This window comes from Vicugna pacos, chromosome 6 (genome assembly GCF_048564905.1).
Source record: "Vicugna pacos chromosome 6, VicPac4, whole genome shotgun sequence".
NCBI classification, from domain to species: Eukaryota; Metazoa; Chordata; class Mammalia; order Artiodactyla; family Camelidae; genus Vicugna; species Vicugna pacos.
Genome location: NC_132992.1, coordinates 77,807,851 through 77,828,060, shown reverse-complemented (window position 1 = coordinate 77,828,060; position 20,210 = coordinate 77,807,851). Strand labels below are relative to the sequence as shown.

The 20,210-nt window shown below is 33.8% G+C and overlaps 1 long non-coding RNA gene across 2 annotated transcripts in view; it reads right to left on the bottom strand.

Annotated features, from left to right (window-relative positions):
• Nucleotides 1–20,210, bottom strand: part of LOC140696987 (uncharacterized) — a 244,916-nt gene that overhangs the window by 202,176 nt on the left and 22,530 nt on the right. For both annotated transcript variants that reach the window (XR_012073782.1, XR_012073781.1), the window contains exon 2: nucleotides 18,084–18,192. This is a non-coding gene — a long non-coding RNA (uncharacterized lncRNA). The remainder of the gene's footprint in view (nucleotides 1–18,083; nucleotides 18,193–20,210) is intronic.

The window sequence follows — 20,210 nt, the reverse complement described above, 5'->3', positions numbered from 1 at the left end:
CGAGATACAGTATTAACTTACATAGATGAAATTCTCTGAAGTTCTGTGTTAAATATATCTGAACACAGTGTGTGGTGATGCCGGCTAAGGCAGATCACAGGACTATCATAACTGGCAGGATGGATGCGGGCGTTTCCTTCTCTCTGTATTTTGTATTTGATCACCTATTTCTTTCTCCACCTTCAGTCTCCTGGTGTATTTCACTTTTGTTACTGGCATTTGCACAGCCGATAACTGCCTTGGACGATGGCCTCGGTATTGTCCTAAGGATAATATATTTTCACAAGGATGAGTTCTTCGTGGGACAATTTATCCAGTGGATTGGACTCTCTCCCACATCAGTGCTCAGCCGGTCTTCCTATTTCAACTGTCTCCTAGTTTAAGATTTATTAGGCTCGACTCAAGGCACTTTTCATTTCATTTTGCAGGCTTCCTGATGTTCTGTAGGTAGAGTATAGTGACTTGTAAATGTTATGTCACATTTGTTGATATCTTTTAAATGTGCATGCCCTATAAGAAACTAAATGAATTTCTAGTGTTACTACATTAACTTTCCCTCAAAATTTTACAGCGTACATATTAGAACAACAACAAAAAAAAAACAGGAAAAAAATGCAAAATAAAAAGTTACACAGAAGAAAACACTCAACTGAAGAAGTGTGGCCCCAGTAGTTTTTCCCTGTGATGTGCTGATTATTCTACATTTATTTCACACACTCATCACTCTCAATCCCTTCTCCACTGATCTCCTCACTTTCTGCCCTGGACTTCACCCTCCTAGGGGTCCCTTAATCTGATCTCTGGTTGGCTTTGCCAAATGTGAGGCACTACGAAGTTTTCAGGGGATAAAGAGTGAGAGAGGTCCAATATGCTTTCCCTGGGTCCCTTGTGACTCGGCATCGAGTTGATGGCAGTTGCTGTGTCCTCCAGGGTGTAGCTTCTGAAGGCAACCCCTCTGATACTTCCATTTCTTCCTCTTGGCCTTCAGCCCAGGAGGGGTCACTGCTTTCTGCTACTGCTAGTCTTTAAGAGCCTTGCCTCCCTCTTTCTTGTTGAGACCTTCAGAAAAAGTCTTTCATACCATCTGAGCCTGAATCCTTTCCCTGCAGGAACCTTGACTGAGGCACATTCTGTGGTTCTAGGGGTCCTGAGTGGCGGGAAGGTAATCAGAATTTCCAGGTGAGCTGTTAGCTTGCCTTTTTACATTCTTTTGATGAAAAATCCATTCATCCAAAGGGTAGGGTGCTTATAAATATTGTGTATTTCAGGTGTGCGTGCCTAAACAATGGGAAAGTAAATAAACTCTTCAGAGTTTGTGAGTTTGTGCTAAAAAAAAATTGTTTTCCTTTGCATTAACTGGTTTCATGATATGCGTAAGATTTTAGACCTTGACACATTATTTGTTTGCACAGCTCACAGAACCAAGGAGCCTTTGGTACAGCCCACTCTCAATCAAGTTATCTCTTTAAACCTACTCTCCTTAACTCATCTAGCATGGATACTGGCTGGCCAACAACCGAATATGAATTGTTTGCATCTAAAATGTTTTATTTACAAGCATTACATAAATAATTTTGAGAGACACAGATTATTCATTAGTGTTTTTATTATTTCTTTTTGCAATTTTCTTCTGTAAGACAAAATGTTTTGGTGAACCACTTGAAGTAGTCAGATTATGTTGAGGAAAAATGACTATTTTCTGATATATTTCCTGCCAAAGTGTTTATTTTCCCATTATGTAAAAGTAGACCAAGCAAAACACTACAGTCTGGAATTTTCTAGGTCACAAAGTCATTTTAATGCAAGCTCATTCTGGAAGTCCTGAGAAAAGATCTTGATAGAAGTTTCTCACACATCATAGACCCAGAGGATGATATTTCATCAAAGTTCCTGATTAGTGGTAAAGAAGTTTTCATTTAGAGATTATCCAGAAATTCAAGTTTATCTTTCAAATGTGGAGGCTGCGACACTGAATTAAGGGAGGAATACTTGAGGAATAGAAGACAATCAGAGGCACCACATTACACAAAACAAAGGAATATGAATTACATCATAATCTACCATGTAAATAGCCCCCAGAGTTGTTCAGTGCACAATCTAAATGGCCGTACATCCATGGAGGTCTTGATGGTAATCACGTTGTCTATGAGATTAGACCAACAAACAGAACACAAGCTCAAAGTAAGTGATCAATGGCTATTTATAGAACTGCATTTAATTGAACTAAATCAGACAGTAAAATCTACTATCCAGCTTCAGATTTTCTTCTCTAGTTATGAAAATTCAATCTAATCCATCAAATCATTTCTTTACCATGTAAATGCACCAGCTCTTTTACCATTTTTTAGGATAGAGGTCAGTAAGCTTTTTTAAAAGGAGCAGATAAAAATCTTAGGCGTGTAAGCCATATGGTTTCACTTAAAACTGCTACTGTAGCATGAAAGCAGTCACAGACAATACAAAGACAAGTATGGGTGTGTTCCCCAAAAATCTTTATTTGACAAACTACATAGCTGGCCTTTAAGCAGACGTTTGCCCATCACGAATTTAGTGAATACCTCTATATCTGGGTATGCAAAATAAGACACCATTTATATTACTTTTATTCTTTTGTCAACTTAGTTGCTTTATTAAATATATGTATGTGTATATATATATATTTATACATATATATATATATATATGTCTACCTCAGACATAATGAATCTGATCCTCTAGAAACAGAGCCAAGAATCTGTATTTTTTATAGTCCCCAGTGACTCAGTTGTCCAACTAGGTTTGGCAATAACTACTGTAATTCCAACCCCACACATTAATTTTTGGCTTGAATTATTTGAATTATTATATATCTAGGTTAAGCTTTTTAGAGAAATAATTTCTAACTGCTCAGCTCAAAATCTTCATTCTTTTATGACTCTCACATACTACTTCCAACGTATCAGCAAATGCAGCCAACACACTCTTCAAAATCATCTGATTTCTTCATACCCTCTCTACTACTGTCACCAGAGTCCAAGCGCCCACCTTATGGATTTTTGCAAGACTCTTGACCCGTTTTCCAGCTTCCACCTTTTCCCTCACAGTCTATACTTCACGCAACATCCAAACATCCCTTTAAAAAGGAGTCAGATTATGTCAGTTCTCTGGTCAAGTCCCTCCAATGGTTCCTGTATCACCCACAGGAAAACTCAAATTTCCTATTAAAATCTACAGTGCTCTGTATCATTTGTCCCTTCCTTTGCCCCAATTGCTTTCTGACACAATGCCTCGCCGGTCTCCAAGCTGTTTTGTGAGTGCAGTGGGTGTCTTCCTGTCTCAGAGCTTTTTCACCTGCTCTTCTAAACGTTCATCCCTCAAATATTTAGAAGGCTCATTTAAGCACTTTTTTCAGATGATTCCTAAAACATCTCAGTGAGGCTTCTCTGGACAACTAAAATGAAATTTCAACTCCATTTGGTGTTTCTTTGCAACTATCTTATTTTTAATACCATGTCTCCCTATATAACATATATTATTTCCCTCTTGTATTTTTATTTGTATTGACTCCCACTGGAATGTAAGCTCCATGAGGGCAGGCATATTTTGCATTAAATGAATGAATAAATGACTAAACGTGACTTTACGCTTTTACTTTGTGCTTCGAACACTGTGGTAAGATTTTTGTTTTAAATATATTTTTATTGAAGTATAGTTAGCTTACAATGTTGTGTCAATTTTCTAGTGTACAGCACAATACTTCAGTCATATAGGAACATATATATTGGTTTTCATATTCTTTTTAACCAAAAGTTACTATAAGATGTTGAAAGTTGTTTTGTTTTAATGGCATACTCCCAGGTAAAATTTTATTCCTCCTGACCCGTTATACCGCAAGGCTGTCTTACTTGCTTTTCCACTGTTTTTTCTATTTAAAACTACATCTGAGAGCAAGAGTAAAATATAAAATCATCTTCCTAGAATGGGAATGTTATTTTTAGTAAAATCTCTAAATACGAATTAATTGCAAATTTTGGTTGAACATATAAATAAAATACTGAAATGCTATTATTACTCTATGATCTTAAGCAGAATTTTAAGTTATTATCTTCAGCTTTTGTTATTCCAGCTTTCCCACTGAATTTTGCCTATGGTGCTATGATAATAAAAATAACAGGTAAAATTATGTAGCAATCAGTTTGCAAAAATCCCACAGTATTCCCTTCAGTTCATATATTCCTTTACTTTTTCTTTGAACTCTCTTAATATTAGCACTGGAAATTGCAGGGGGAAAAGAGACAAATATATAACTAAAATAATAGTGAAGCCAAGTTGTACACATTTTCTCAGTAGAGAATTTAACTGACTAATTTCTGAGTGGGAGATCTTGAAATTGTGTTGCTCACCTGCTGTCACCTGTTATGTAAATAGTGGAAGGCTGTAAGTCTGAATAGTGATGTGTTAATGTTATTGTTGTAAGTTCTTTCAGGAAGTAAATGAACATCTTTTAAATAGTATGAAGACTTTCTATGTAAAAACAATAGGGAAGAGAAACTGTATTAGCCTCTCTTTAATTCCATTTTTTTAAATTTAGGGTGAAAATAAAGAGACGCCTGGAGTAATATAAAAATAAAGGGAAAAATTAATTGCCTGAAGGCAATTAATACAGCAGAAAGATATAAAAATTCTGAACTTAAATGTACCTTACTACAGAGCAAAATTTATATAGAGGAGAAATAAACATATCAAATAATCATATTGGAAGACTATTATATTCCTCAATCTGAAATTGATAGAATAAACAACCCAAATCTTTGCAGGTTAAATTATTTCATAGTAATGTATTTAATTAATATATATAGAACCTTTAAACCTAGTTAAGTAAAATACATTATTTCATCCATATTTTGAATGCTATCTCAAAAGGACTAGGACCAAATGCCAATAAGAAAGCCATTTACTATGCAATAACAAGGATAAACTTTCAAAAAACAAATATATTGTTGAAAACTAAAAAAATCCCACTTCTGAATAGTTATACATTAAAACATACTGAAAATTACATGACATTAAAGATTAAACCACAAAAATGCACAAGACCTATCAAACTAGTGAGAAGCAGGGCTACTCTCAATCATGAAGGAATAACTAAAAGAGAACTTTCCTTACCTCTGTAGACTAGAAAAGTGGTCAAAGTACAAGAAACATTGGGACAATAGGCAGAACAGAACTATGACCCTCAAGAGAACAGAAACAAAGTGAGCTTTACAATTGCTTTGGCTCTCTGTCTGGAGGCAATTTCTGGACCAAGCTTTAGAAATGAGGAAGGCAAGCAGAAAAATTATGGGTTACTGATTTGAAGAGGCATATTTAACACGATTCAAGGAGGCTAAGGCAGAGGGAATTTGCAGGGCAGAGACTTAACTCCTGAAATCTTTATTGGATCCCCTTGAGTTTTTGACTTCATGCCAATATGTGAATGTAAAGTAGAAACTCTATGAAGCTAGGCAAATGACAAATGCAGGGAGCTGCAAGTGAGTAACTTCCAGATGTCACATCCAGATTCCAAGCAGTTAGACTGTAGAAATCTCATTCAACGTTCGGGACATTCAGTAGAAACTACATAAGAATCAACTTAGACAGAAAAATTAGACTGGTCTTAGCATTTTAATTTTGCCCCCAAAGAAACTTAAAATCAAGTCTCGAAAGGATCAACCATGCCAAAAGAAACTCCAACACTTTTTAAAGGAAGATAACAAATCCCATACACTCAAGCATGAATCATTTGTTACAACAGAAACCCACTAAAAAATTACTGGGCATGTGAAGCAGCAGCAAATATAACTCAAACTTAGTAGAAAAATTGGCCAATAGAAATACACCCAGAAACAGCAAAGATGATGGACTGAGCAGGAAAGAACTTTAAAACAGTTATAAACTGCAATTATAAGTATGTTTAAGATTTAAAGAAATCACGGGGGGCTGGGAAGGGACAGACTGGGATTTCAAAATGTAGAATAGATGGACGGGATTATACTGTATAGCACAGGGAAATATATACAAGACCTTATGGTAGCTCACAGAGAAGAAAATGTGACAATGAATATAGATGTTCATGTACGACTGAAAAATTGTGCTCTACACTGGAATTTGACACAGCATTGTAAAATGATTATAACTCAATAAAAAATGTTTTTAAAAAGATATAAAGAAATCATAATGAGGACAAAACTGGAAGATATATAAAATAGATACAAATTTGTTTGAAGGTTTATCAAGAAAAAGTTAGATTACTGAGGGAGGGTATAGTTACAGTTCAGTGGTAGAGCACATGCTTAGCATACACAAGGTCCTGGGTTCAATTCTCAGTATCTTCATTAAAATAAATAAACGAATAAAAACCTAATTACCTTCCCCACAAAATAAACAAAAGAAATTTTAAAAAGAAAAAAAAGTAAGATTAAAACAAACCATATAAGGAAAGAAAAATGCACACAGATACAGATCAGAAGAGTTTTTTTTAATTATAAAAACAACTCTTAAATAATACCAATGAAAACATAATTAAAATGGAAATTTCTCTAGAAAAAAATGACTTATGAAAATTAATTCATGAAGAAATAGAAAACCTAAACTAAGCAATAACAAATAAACTGAATTGTTAGTCCACCAAAACTGAAAAAAAAAGAAAAAAACAAAAAACTCCCAATTGTTTCCTTATATGAATTTTACAAAACTCGTAAGAAACTGAAAATTCATATCTTACTCAAAGGATTTCAGAAGATACCAAAGAAAGCTTCCCAATTCATTAAATGAAAAAAAAATGAATAAAGCAAAATTATAGGCCCATCTTCTATTAGTACTTCAATTCTGTCATTAAATACCTATATTATTTTGGGTAAGTCACTTAACCTCAGAGTATCTATACTGTCATCTGTAAAAGTGCTTATAAAACGTACTGAGGATTGACAAATCACAATCTGAAGTCTCATCTCAGTTTCATCAGTAGAAATAATGAGGTCAGTTAGTTCAGTGAGCTTCAAACACCTCCCTTTCTAACAAGGCCACGTCCTCCACAACCTTGATTAGTTAATTTCCACTATTTCAGAGTCACACCCATTTCTTGCTTGCATCCTTAAAAATACAGATGTGGTTTCTACAGGAATCCTGGCCATGGCACTTGTGGTCTGGCTTTGCCAAGCGTAAGCATATCTTTCCATGTTATACTGGAAGCTTGGATTCCATGTCTATTCTGCTGCTTCTCTGCTTATTAGTGTGTTCATTTTCCCCTCAAGAAATACTATTTTCAATTTGAGTGTTTGACAATACTTTGGTGTGAGTCTATTGCCCCTTGTGAGCTAACTGCTAATATGCTAATTGTGAGCCATAAAGAATATATTAATTGAACTTATTATTAAATTCCATTAGCTATTATTATTAGTTATATCTTAGTGACAGCCTCCTATTTTTTGTATTTTGCCACACTAATTACTTTAGATTCCTTTTTAAACTAATAATTCTTTTTGCCTTTTATATCCTTCCATTTGACCTTTTCTTTCTATTCATTCTTATGTGTTATATAAGATTATTTTAATTTTGGATTCCAAATTTCAGAATGCTAATATCCTGATGTGTAACTTAAAACAGAATTGGACACATTGGGCTGAATATTACCCAACTTGAGCAAGAAGAAATTTCCCTATGTTATTACTTTGTCCTTCACTGACAGTGCAGGGCCTGAGATATATGTTTGCACTATGTTTTCTGTCTGCCTTGGATTGCTATAATGAGTTGAGCTGTCAGTGGTAAGTATGTACCAAAAGGACTATGAATATGTAGAACGCAGCAAGATAAGATGAACCTGAGTATATAATGTTGACTCCAAGGACACTGTAGTCCTGACTTACACCATATTACTAGTATTATGAAGCAATATTCATTTTTCAAGGATTTCTTCATTGATTTTCATGAACCCTTCCTAGTGCAAGTATATAAAAGATGTTGATCTTGCTTGTTGCTGACTTCAATCAAAACTATAAAGTAGAGCAAAGGGAAACAGACATGTATAGAGCAACTATTAGTTACTTTCCACATCTTTCTCCACTGTTCTAGCCTTCCTTTTAGACATTTGTCCTCTACACCCTTCCGCTACCCAAGATTTCAGCTGATGCTCTGTTCAGTGTCCATAGAAGTACCTGATTTTAATGGATTTTCATTTTACTACAGTCACCACGTGAAAATTTCTTCATGCCTCATTCTCTCTGAAGCTATTAATAAACTTTTTTAGAGCCCAAAACTTACAGCGTTTTAACTGATTCTACTGTGTGAATATGATAATCTCACAAGATATTAAGGTTGATCATGGGGACAACACTTTACACTTTTAACTGGAGCTTTTTAAAAAAGTCAAAGTGGCTATATATTAAAGAAAGCATTTGCAGAAAGAGTTATGCATGTGCTGGCAAGGTACTCTGGTCAGGGCTACCTCCATCTGAATTATATTTTGTCAGGACAGTGGGAATGATAGGACTCCCCACAAGCTGGCTACCTTGTCTTACCATTCAGACAAGTTTCTAACTATGCAAATGTAAGTAATAAGAGGAATACTAATCATATACTAGCAATCTATCAGCAGGAACAGGTCATCTTTCTGTTGGTTAGCACAATTGTTTGTTCCAAAGCTACTTGGAATAGTCTATGAAGACAAATATCAACTCATTACAACACCTGTGTTCTTGTCTCTGCTCCACCCCACCCACCTCCTGTCGACTGTGAGAATCTTACAATTCCAGACAGTGTCTTAGTCACGTATGTTTTCCAAAATGTAGCACAATAATAAAATCTGTTAAATGAATACATAGATGGCTGAATATGACATTTCTAGGAAGAGACTTTTAACAGCATCTAAGTTATTTGCTGATAAAAATGAAAATAGTGTGCATAATTCATTACCTGCATAGACTTTTAAAATCAAACCAGAATATATATTCTTAAGGAAAAGTGTAAGTTTCTGTTTTGTTGGTGGAAGTTATATCATACAACTAGAACAGTGCATAGTAAGCACCTAGTAAGACTTGAAAACATAAATAAAAAATACATAACTTTAAATATTTTAAGAGTCTGTCAGTTGGATTTTCTCACATGTTGTTATGAATATATAATGATATATATATATGTATAAATGTATATTCATTTGTGTGCATGCTCGCATGTGCATGGATTTAAGTTCTGTCATGTCAAATGCTAGTGCATTGGAAAATGGAGCTATTTCTTTTTGAAAAACATACAGCTATGAACACAAGTATATGTATATATATGTATATAAAACCAACTGCAATTACCTCAAACATTGAAAAGGTAATAAAGACATATTTCAAGTTTGACTTAAGGATAATATTAAAAAGTTAGCAATAATTTTACCTTACTTTTCTATCATATTTTTAACTTTTCAAAGTACCCATATAAACTCTTTTATTAGATGTTCAGAACAACACTGGGGACAATGCCAGGTATAACTTTACATATTACAATGATGAAAATACTAAAATGTAGCAAACTGCTACCACTTGATTTGACCATAGGCCCAACATATGTCAGAAACCTCCAACCAGGACCCAGATCCTATATTTCTCTAGGCATTTTTTCCATCAAATAACTAAACTTTTAGGAAAAATACTGAAGAGAGTAATATTTTAAAGAAATAGATTTAATAAATTAGCAGAGCAAGAGGGAAAAAACATTTATTTAGTGTAAGAGAGTTTTGTTTTGTTTTTTCCTGCTTGCAATATAGAGGCCCAAACATAAAGCATTTCTTACTGTACTGACATTCACTACTGTACTAACAAGTATTTTTGAGGGCCTCGACTGTCCCAGCAGCATTCAAGCCTTAGGGAAGATAGTGGGATATTTATCTTAGGGATAATAAGAGACACCAAACCCCACCTCTCATGGAACTTACATTCCAATGTGTTGGGGACAACAATAAGCAAGGAAATAAATAAAATAATTCTAGAAAATGGTAAGTGCCGTAAACGTAATAAAACAGAACAGAAACTGTAGATGGCATGGATGTGTGTGTATGCACGTGCGCACACATGCAAATTTTAAACAGTAGCATCATAAGGGCTGTGACGAGATACCACTGAGCTGTAGTGAGGATGAGCACTCAGGCACATCATTTAAATAACATTTAACTGTACTCTTTCAACTAAGTTTAGTGGGAAGTAGCTCAAATATGCTAAAAGGACACAAACAAACACACTATTTGATATAAATAATGGTTAATGGTCAATTTAAATTACTGTTACTTACTTGCCCAATTCTGACATTGTTACATATAGATATAGTTAATTTATTCAATAACAACTCATGGAGTATACTTCTCTCAATATTTATTAATTTATTTAATTTCTTGTACTTGCTTTGCCTTTATTAGAGATTGTTGATTTCATCGTCTCTTTGGCAAAGGAGCTGGTAGAAAGAACTGAAACAATTTTCTGAATTATCTGAATAAACGTTTTAAGGCAAAATAATTGACTTTCAGTGTTAGTAGCGAAATGCATGTTTATTTGTTTATTGCTTTGTTAGATTTTTGGATAATTAAAATAGTATAAATATTAAAACTGTTATCTTTCTTACATGATGTTGTGTTTATTTGTTTGGTACAAACTACCTTGATACTTTACTTACTGTCTTAATAAACAATTGATTTTTAATCTCTCACAGATATGTGGCTAGACCTGGCTCAGTCAGGCAGTTTTCATGTGGGATTTCTTACATGGTTACAGTCAGATGCTTGGCTGAGCTGGATGTCCAGGATGGCTCAGTCACATGGTTGGTGGAAGATTGGCTGTTAGCTGGGTGTTCAGCTAGAAATATTAACCAGAGCACTTGCACTTGGCCCCTGCATGTGGCCTTGACTGCTCACAGCAGAGAGGCTGGTTTCCAAGAGCGATAACCTCAAGAAGAACAATTCAAAGGGATCCAGCTGTAAACGTCAAGCCTTCTTCTGACTTGGCCTTGGAAATCCTCAAACATCGCAACAATCTATTTTCTTAATTCAGAATTCAAGGGACAACCCAGATTCAAGAAGGAGAAAGCACAGGAGGACAGAAATACTGGGAAGAATGATTCATCTGATGGCCATCCTACTATAAATGCTTTTACCAATGCATTAAAGATGCTAGAAGATTTTGTGGGAAATTCATAGATAGAAACCACTCATGAGAATTGCAGTGAGTGGTGGTCTATTGGCTTGTTTACCATATAGATGCCTGAGGGTAGTAACAAAACATGCCATTAGCTGAAATGATAACATAGGTGTCCGGTGGCGGGGAGATTAGAAGTTAGAGAGTATAGGTCAGAAAGAGTTCAGCAATATACATACAGCCCTTTTGGTGCATTACTTTTCTACTGAACTACCATGCAGTAAGATACTGACATACACAAAGAAGAGCCAGAATAAAAAGAATATTCTGCATGAATATGTTTAAAGGAAATGACTTCGAAAAATAAATTATAAATTATTTGTAAGATTAAGGGCAGGCTTTACATATTATGACTTGCTGTTTCAAAGATGTCACTGACTAAATATCAATTTGGAATTTGATTTGAAAACACATATGAAATTGGCACACAATGGATGTTCAAATGGCAATCTTATTTTTAATTTTCCAATGCTACAGTCTGATTATCAGATTCACATGTGATCTAATTTATCTTAAAGATAAAATATAGCTTATATTACAACTGTCAACTGAAATAAAATCACACAACATGAGGGTTGTGAGTTAAGTTTTATTTGGGGCAAAATGAGGACTACAGCCGGAAGACAGCACTTCAGACAGCTCTGAGGAACTGCTCTGAAGAGGCAGGAGGGACTCAGTATTATATGATTTTAGTGAAGGGGGTGCACGCAGTCAAGCACCCATCTAGGCAGAGGCTTGCTGCTAGTCACAACGAGCAGATGTGATCATTAATGATTTTGGTGCTTTTCTAGTACGGGGAGATGAAGAATTTGGGCTCATAAAATCTTCTGAAAATATCTACCTATCTGAAGTCCTATTCTGCCAGTTCTCCGAGAGCACAGAGCGTCTCATTCCGGACCTCCATCCTGAACTCCTTTCAGGGAGTGTTGAAGGTCAGCGACTTGTGATTTAATCCAAGCAAAGGGAGATGGCAAGTGCCAACATGATTCAGTCCTTATAGAAGCAGATGACAAGTGCCAATTTTCAGTTGGCACAACCTAAGATATAGAGACCCACATCATGTTTGTGAGTGGATGTATGTGTCTTAAAACACATGTAATCCTTAACCATGGTGTATATTTTATGTAAATAGTATTTTTCCCTCTTAATTACCATCACTCAAATCTTATCTCAATTATTACAAAATAATCAAATATTTTCAAATGTAGAAATACCCAATTCTAATATTTTTAAAAGTTGCTATGTTCAAGCCATAACATAGTTGTAAAAGGAGACTTAAAAAGCTCTTCGAAAGCTATATATTAAGTACTATTTATAAATACTTCAGTGATTTTTTGACGTTCTTTATTACACATTGAATTTCTGGCTTTAGTCCTGTCTAGTAATACATTTATTTGATTTCATCCAATAGCACTATTATCAAATATTGCTCTCATCCAAAATAAATCTGCTTGAATTACAGTACCTCTGAAATCTTCAGGAATGACTTTCTTTTCTTTTTGCATTCCTAGCAAAGTTACGTCTGTCATGGAAAATTATGCTGATTATATTCCAGTGCACCTGTGTTGACGTGTTTCTAAGAGATAATTTTACCAAGATTGTCTGCCAGTGCAGGGAATAACTTCTGGGTGGGATTTCTGTTTAAATGTTACTAGTCCCCATCTGGAAATTCAGGTAGCTCATAACACATACAAAATTGAATCTGTTAATTTAAATTAGCTTTAGAAAAAATTTTCTCCTGCCATCTAGGTTCTAATTTTCCCAGAATCATCTGTGAACCAGGAAGATGGCAGTTTGGGTTACTTTGTATTTTTAACCACTGAAATTGAATCTGAATTAACTTGCAGGTAACAGCTCACCATTGTAAACTGATGATTTCAAAGTTGAACATGAGCCTTACAGTAGAGAATTATTACTTAAATTGCCCTAAAATAAACCAGACAGCACGGACACATTTGGCCTAAATTTACTCTCATTACCTTAAAAAAAGAATGAAAAATTGACGCTCGTTTTACATACTGTTATTGACTTTTCTAAGCTAATGTTTTCCTTTATATCCCGTCAATAAGACTTGCTGGAAAGATCTGCTGTGGGCTTCAGCAGGGGAATGCAAACTGCTCTGCTTATCTGTCTCCTGGACTGTGCTCAGGAGAAGGAAGCTGGGGGAATTCTCAGAGGGAAATGTAATTTGTCTGCAAACTCATGGAAAAAAGCAATAAGAATACTCTTCCTTCCTCCTTCCCAAACAGTAAATATTGATTAATAAACCAGTATATCCAGCATTATGTTAAGACCAAGTAAGGAGCTGGTACCAGTGACATAGAGGATACACACTGGTCAGCACAGAAGGACAAGAATGGATTTGAGTCTGTGTACAAAAAGGAATCAAAAGAAGAAAACACCAGAGATTATGACAAAGCAAGAAATCTGGGTGACCAAAGGACATGCAGATAATTAGTATTCAAGACAACTAAGAATCAGGAAGTCAGAAAGACAAGTAAACCAGAAAAAGCCCCATGAGCTGAGACAGTGAAATATGGAGAACAAGTGTATCACAACAACAACAACAACAAAAAAATCACCTCTCTATTCCCTGTATTTCAGAGCTTCAATCACTGTTTCTGGTACATAGTAGGTATTTGACAAATATGTGTTGTCTTGACTCTCACACAGAAGCCCATGCTCTTATCAGGTGAGAAGCACCCAGACCCAGCACCCAGGATGTAGCAAACAGGGCACACTCAAAAAGTTTTATCGTTGACATCATTATTCACCATTTTATTAATATGCAGATAACATGTCATTCTTGTTAGAATATTTCAATAAAATATACACATGAATTATTTGGGGTGGTATTTATAAGATAAGAAGCTATTTGTATTGTCTATATATATGTATATATATATATATATATATATATATACATATATATATATGTAATTCCACTTATCATTTATTATCATGTAAGCCTCCTGGTAAGAATCATCTGTCTAGGCAGGAAACCCAGATTTAGAACAGGTGGTTATGGGAGTAGCAGGTTCCAGAGAAATGGGGATCTAACACATCCCATCTCATATAGGGTATCTGACAGAGAGAATTATGTATTTAATCAAAATACAGCATCCATTCCTGAAGGAAGAATAACAAAGGGTGAGACTAGAGAGTGGTGAGACTGGAGTGGAGAGGAGGATAGATTGGAGATGAGAATGGAAAACAAAATCAATACCTACATCACAAAGGGGTAACTTTTCTCCCTTCCTTCAATGTATCATTTAACTAATATGTGATATTAGAGTAAACATAATTTCCCCTAAATATCCAATTGCAATGAAAATAAAATAGATCAGGAGTATGAAATCTTTAGATATAAAATTGACTGTCAAAATCTCAAAAGGAACCCATAGGGAACTTTGGTGGATGCCTTCTTATAACAAAAGAGCATTATGATATTCTTCAGTCATGGAAAATGGAGACCTTTCTTAACAATGGAAGTATCATAATCTCATTTAACATATATTCAAGTGGGTGAAGATAAAGGTTATTTTAAATCTACTAGAGAAAGAATAAAGAAAGCTAAGAAAATTTCAATAGTGCCTAAAACAGACTGGATATTTAAAGGGCCATTTGAATGCTTCTCAGCCAAAAAAAGTTGCTGTTAATATTCCTGTTTTACATTTTGTGAAGACCTCATACTGACAAACAAATAAACTCATGACAAATCTTCTATTCTTACAGGAATGCATTTTCCTCCTTGTCAGATATTTTTTGGAAAATTCCTTTTATCATTTAAGGACTAACACTGACATCTTATAAAATCAGCTTATTGTCTTAAAACTTCTACAAATAGAGCCCAATATTGTTTTTCTGATGAAAGGGCTGTTTCTGCTTGTTAATCAAAGAATCACTGTGCCCCCTTTTACATACATACAAAACCTTTGCTGACCTGACCTATTAAAACTGAGAACCAGAGGAAAGGTAACATTCTGAATGGTATGGAAACACTTGAAAATTTTTTTTAATTACCCACTGTAATCTTTGGCTAAAGATGATAAAATCTGGTAATTATTTTTATTGATATGGACGTTCCCTTAACAAGTGTTATTTCCAAAGGTTAATTATTTACATAATCTCTCTGAGTTATGTCTCCTGTTTACTTGGAATATATCTCAGCACAACTTAAATTCAAAAAAAATCTTTATCTGTCTTTCTGTAGTATCCAAGAGTTATGTGACTGATTAAAAGGGAAGCAATTAGGAATTTATTTAAATTTTTCATGAATATCTGATGAATGGTCTTCAAATATCTGGAATATCCTACTTAAAATTTTGACTCTATCTTGTAGATAGATATTTTAGACAATCTTGAAAAATGAAGAAATAACTTCTCTAAAGCATATAACACATTTAATTTGGATTACTATATGTAAGATTATTGCATATAAGAAATGTATATTGTTTAGGGGTTTTGTGTATTTAGTTATGACTTGTTTTAGAATAGTTATTATGCCAGCCATTGATTATATTTCCTTCTATTAAATATCAAATATTCCCTTCATGTGGTAGATCAACTCTAGGCCCCTCCATAATACCCACCTCCTGGTATTACTTCTGGTGTTATTCTCCTCCCATTGAATATGGGTGAGACCTGTGACTTGCTTCTAACCAGTGAAATATGGCAGATGACTAAATGTCATCCCTGTGATTATATCATATAAAATGTCAACTTGCTAGCCATCTTTGTCTAAAGACTCAAACTCAATCTAGAGATTCTTCTTTATGACTCGACAAAGTAACCAACCATGTTGAAGAAACCCATGTGGCAAGGAAATGGGAGTGGCCTTTAGGAGCTGGGGGTGGCTGACCTTCAACTAACAGTAAGAAGTTGGGGTCCCCAGCCCTACCACCTCAAGAAAATTAATTCTGCCAACAACCTGAGGGAGCTTGGAAGCAGATTTTTCTCTAGTGAAGCCTCACTATAAAAACACAGCCCAAACACCACCTTGATCATATCCTTGTGAGAATAAGAGCAGAGGATCCAGTTAAGCTTTATCTGGACTCCTGATTTACAAAAAAATGTTTACACAATAAATATGTTTTGTTTTATGCCATTATGGTACTTTGTTATGCAACAATATTAAGCCAATATGTTTCATTTTTTGCTATTAAGTGAAAACTCAAGCATCAAATTACAAAATTCAAAAATTAATACTTGTGCATAATAAAAATGATTCAGTGAACAAAGAGTATATGATGAAACTAAGTATTTCTTATAAGAAAATAAGTCCTTCTTCCAAAAATGTAACCATTTTTAAAGTATTCCCATGTAACCTAATAAAAATATTCTGAACAATTTCAAGCAATTATGAGGATTCTATTTTCCCGTAATTCTTCCTGAACATACATACTTTAAAGATTATTTAATTTGAGTGAAATAAATATAGTAGTAAATAGTTATTTGTTCATTGTTTAAAACCTATCAGTGAGATTAGGATATTTCTATCTGTTCAACTTAAATTTGCCTAGTCTTTTTTCTGTGAATGATCTGTTTTTATTCTTTGCCCAGTTTTATTTAGTTATTTATCTTTTTATCATCAATTTATGGAAATCATTAGTACATTACTAACAGCAATACATTCATTATTTCTCACAGATGTTTAATTTGTTTTCTAATTTTCTGATTTGTTTCTTGACTTAGTTTTGAATATCTGTTCCTCTGAAGAAACATTTAAACTTAACAATCAAATCTGTAGAGCTTTTCTTTTATGATAATTCTGAAATAAATGTTTTATAAAGTGATATTTGCCAAGTATGTGTGTTACATATACTTATTTTTTCTTATTATTTACTTCTTTGAAAATGCTAAGAATGACCTACTAAATTGACTTTTTTATAGTTTTAAAGTTAAAAATATATTCCTATTCCTTCAATGAATACCATTCATAGGTAGCATAAATCTACTAAATTGACAAATTCTTATATTAATTATTACTTTTCCTCTTAAAATAGTAATTAAAAACACAAAATTCTGGAGTATTAGAAATACAAGAGACCCCCTACTGACTTGTGGTTGATTGGCATAATGATTCAATGCTGTGTTCTATATTTAGATAAATTACATACGATCATCATTTTATATAGTGAATATGCATATCCATATTGTATTATTTGCTCTGTTCACTATTCCACGTTTAATCTCTGACTTAGCATCCTGGATGACTTTACCTTTTTTTTGTTGAGACAAATTTTTTTATCATCTCCTTATTACCTTCCAGAATTGATGAGAATAGCAGATGATATGCAAGGATAAATGACTAATGAATGATAATTTATTAATCAATGTTTCCTCTTTATCCCACTTCACAGTCAATGAAGCATTAGTGATAATAAGACATAAAAATTAAAACCTATACTTCAGAGAGAAATTAAGGTTTTTTTCTGAGTCCAAACATCCCTAAAAAGTTAAAAACAGCCAATGGGATTTAAGATGTCAAAGCACTATGGAGATCAACTTTGACAAAACTCAGTAAATTTGAAGATGTAGTAGAATTTAGTTTCAACCAATATTCCAATCATATATATGTACATATATATGTATATATATATACACACATATATTTATACACACACACACATATATATATATACCCACCCTTGTAAAAATCTTGCCTTGTGCCCAAGGAGATGTACATGACATTATTTATTGCAGCATTTTTCATAAGAATGAAAAATTAGGGGGGAAACCCAAAATGTATATTAACAGAAGAATAAATAATTTTGGTATATTTGTACTTGAAATGGAGCAATAAAATGAATGAACTAGAGCTCTAAGTGTCATATTAGTCAGAGGAATAATACAAGCTGTGTGTAATAGCTCAAATACTCGAAGGAATTTTTCACTCACATGTTATTTCTCATCAGATGTCAGCTTTTCACCAAGTGCTTTTCTAGGGACTAGGCTTTTTCCATTTCATGGTTTCATTATCCTCTAGGACTTTGTCATCCTCTTCATACTGTAAGCAGAAATGGAAAGATGTCAGGGAATACACTTGTTATTTAAAATTAACATGGTGAATATATGTATGTTCCTGTATGGCTGAAGTATTGTGCTATACACCAGAAATTGACACAACATTGTAAACTGACTATACTTCAATAAAAAATAAAATAAAATTAACTGACCAGAAATATACCATCGCTTCCATTTACATTATTACATAGAACTCTGTAATGTATAAGAGACTTCACACAGACTATTTCAAAATATATTTTTTTAAAAAACCTAGTAAATTATGATTCTTTATGAAAGAAGATACAAGTCACTATAAGGCAACCAGCTACATAGATTATCTTATTCAGAGGGTTGTGTGGATGGGTGAAAAGTTGGAGTAAGACTATATGACGTTAACATATTTCAGAGCATTACTATGCACTCACATTTATATGCAAAAAGAGAATAAATACATTTGTGTGATTAAGATCCTAAAAACTGGGAATAAAATAAAGAACACGATGCCTTTTTAAAATTTACTTACACATTCTTAAGAAATGTTTTCTCTTTAAGCTGAAATGTTAAAGACATCTACTCTAAGACATGCTGAAAAATGCCTATTGGCTCTGATCAACTGAAGAAAACCCCACACAAACTAGAAAAACAAATGAGGTTGCCTACTATGAATTCCACTAAGGAGGATCAGGAAATCTCATCCCCTTAGTGAAAATTTATTCTGTTGACTTTGCAGGGGTTCAGAAGGAGCCTTCCCAAATATGTCACTTTTGCATGAGGATTATTTTGAACTAAAGGCAATCAAGACACTGCAGGTTGAAGAAAAACTACAGCCCCTCCTCAACTATCTAGAAGAATTTAAATTGGGGATTTTTCCCAGAAAAGAGTTATTACTGGAGATAAACTTTTTATCTAAGTGGCCCCATATATACAGCAGGGCAAATATCTAATTGCCAACTGTTTGCCCTTCTTAACATCCTGCGAATAATCCTCCAGTCCTTGGAAGCTCCAGGCCCTTAACCCATTCCTTAGTTCACGATGGTGTACATATCTCATTTTACCTTCCTGTCTCTGAATCTCTCATGTATATGGAATTCTAGTATATACAAAATTAAATTTGATTTTCTTTTGTTAATCTCATTTTAATTTAATTCTTAGACTAGCCAGAAGAACATAAAGGATAGAGGGAAGTTTTCTTCCTCCCTGACAATTTCTTCTGCTTTTTTTTCTTTTTTTTTTTTTTTGCTTGAGAATGAAGTTTTCATGGTTAAGAATGGTAAGAATGGTAAGAATGCCTTAAAGTGTCTCCTGGTATATTGTACTCTTTTATTGTACTTTCTTCTTAAGTACAGATAACTTCCTAAAGTTATTAGTATTCCTAAAGTATTTCTTGGCAAGATATCTAAGTACCTTTAAAATTATTTAAATTAACCAAATAATCTTTATTTTTTTCCATTAATATATTTGGAGATATGAAGCACTTATCTGCCCTAATTATTGCCAAATATTTAAGTTTAAAATTTTGCTTCTTGGATAAAATTTTAGTAGCATAAGAAGCCTCAAAACTGTTTGTCATAACTGGAAATGAAAACAAATATTGATGGCTAAGCAGTGAGAGCAGTGGATAACAAAAATTCAAAAGAAAGAGGTCAGTAAGGAAAACCTCACAAAGAAGAACATAGCTTGTGTTGGGACTTTTAGCCTATACTAGATTTCAACAGCAAAGCAAGAGACAGAAACAATTGCAGAAGTCATTTCAAAATGATATTTATTTAGAATATATGATCTTGATAAAATCACAAATACCTGTTACGTGTGAAGATGGGCAGGCATAGAGAATTAGTCAATTCCTTTGTTATCTGTTGAATAACCTTCTAGATACATCCCATTCTCCATATAAGAGAATTTTATTTAAAATTTATCTGTGAAAATTATTATTTACTTCAACAAACTTAATTCAATAGTATATAAAGGCACAACAAATACCATATATTCTCAATACAGCTTTAGAGGAAGTAAATAAAT